The following is a 666-nucleotide window of genomic DNA, read 5'->3' on the forward strand; positions in this document are numbered from 1 at the left end:
AGCCCTGCACACAGCCTGCATGAGGCCTTCCTAACTATCGCTTTGACCCGCCCCGCCCCACTGTGTACGCCAGGCCTCTGGAAGCCCTACAGGCCTTTTAACACAGAAACATGGCAAGCCTAAGAATCAGCCGGATACTACAGCTGGCAACTGGACCTGGAAGCAGAAGGATATTCCCTCTGCCTCCGGGCTATAGCTGCTCCAGCCAAACTAGTAAAACCAAAACAAAAAAACCCACTACAGATCACAGCAGTGGGCATTTGTTGTTCTTTATTATATTTATGTGTATTTTTAAGTAACAGATTTTAAAACGATGCAATGCTTCACGAATGTGTGTGTTATGCTTGCTGGGGGATGCTAAGCTTCTCCATACCGTTCCGATTTGAGGGTGTGTGCTGCTGAAGTGAGCACAAGGGAATTTGTTGTTCATGTTTACGTTCCCCACGCAGCAGCTACTCTCCTGAACGCTGCTCTGACTCAACGTCTCTCCACCAGGAGGCTCGCGGGCTAGGAAGTTCTGATGCACCTGCGCCTCGACCGCACGCCCGGGCGGGCCCTGCTTGCATTCTGCCTGCGCTCCTTCTGGAAAATGACAAGGAGGAGTCTTGCTTACCTAAATTCAATGAAGCAGCTTTGAACTCCTCACAAATGTTGAAGAGAAGCCTC

At 50.5% G+C, this 666-nt stretch overlaps 1 non-coding gene across 1 annotated transcript; it reads right to left on the reverse strand.

Annotated features, from left to right (window-relative positions):
• Window positions 1-307: 307 nt before the first annotated feature.
• On the reverse strand, window positions 308-411 carry LOC142447534 (U6 spliceosomal RNA). Its single transcript, XR_012784227.1, has one exon. It is a non-coding gene; the product is annotated as a U6 spliceosomal RNA (small nuclear RNA).
• Window positions 412-666: the final 255 nt, after the last annotated feature.

This window comes from Tenrec ecaudatus, chromosome 4 (assembly GCF_050624435.1).
Source record: "Tenrec ecaudatus isolate mTenEca1 chromosome 4, mTenEca1.hap1, whole genome shotgun sequence".
NCBI classification, from domain to species: Eukaryota; Metazoa; Chordata; class Mammalia; order Afrosoricida; family Tenrecidae; genus Tenrec; species Tenrec ecaudatus.